Source organism: Phacochoerus africanus, chromosome 2, assembly GCF_016906955.1.
Source record: "Phacochoerus africanus isolate WHEZ1 chromosome 2, ROS_Pafr_v1, whole genome shotgun sequence".
Lineage (NCBI taxonomy): Eukaryota > Metazoa > Chordata > Mammalia > Artiodactyla > Suidae > Phacochoerus > Phacochoerus africanus.
Window position 1 is genome coordinate 145,537,966 of NC_062545.1, and position 861 is coordinate 145,538,826.

Here is an 861-nt window from a genome sequence, read left to right on the forward strand (position 1 = left end):
TTACTCAAGGTTATTTGAAAGTAAAAATTATGGACAAATGACTAACATTAGTGGACTTACCTGAGTTTTGGTAACAGCTAAGCAGAGGGAAGAGCCCTTTACAGATTGGGAAATTAGAGGCGAGCAGGCCAACTGTGACATGGCCAAGCGTAATGTCACATAGGTAGTCTTATCTGCAAAACTAAAGGGAAGGTCAGGAGAGTTCAGGGCTGGAATATAAATCTGGAAATTGTTGGCACTTGGAGGGTATTTGAAGACATGAGTACTGACAACTTCTGTCTGTGGAAATGGAGAAGGGAGCATAGTAGAGAGTTCAGGGTGGGGCCTTCAGGAACTGTCCTTTCCAGGTAAGCTAGCTGAAGAAGAGCCGGCAAAGAAGATTGAGAAAGGGTGGTTGAGAATAGCAGAACATGGGTGACATGGAGGCAACAGAAGAGAATGTTCTAGGTGGGACTCATCAAAGGTGTGGAACACTCAGCAGGACACCTCACTGGCAGGGCTGGGGGGGTCCCAGTCACTCCATTGCGTCACTGTACCCACCAGCCACCAGCACATTCTGGAGATCACAGGATGTGATGGCAGCTCTGGTCAAGATTCCCTTGGTCAACATTTTGCAGCAGGACGATAGTTCCCATTGCATGATGGGAACTATTTTTGGCGAGGAGTTGCCTGGATCCAATATGGAAAATGGCAATGATAACAGAAAAAATACACTCAGCCTACCTCACTATGTCATACCAAGAGACAAAAATCTTTACTTCCAAACTCCCATAAAGCCTATGATAAGAATGGTGAGGCAGATGGAGATGGCAGCATGTGGAATGAGCCACGCCACCTGGACACCATGAAGGTCCCAGTGCT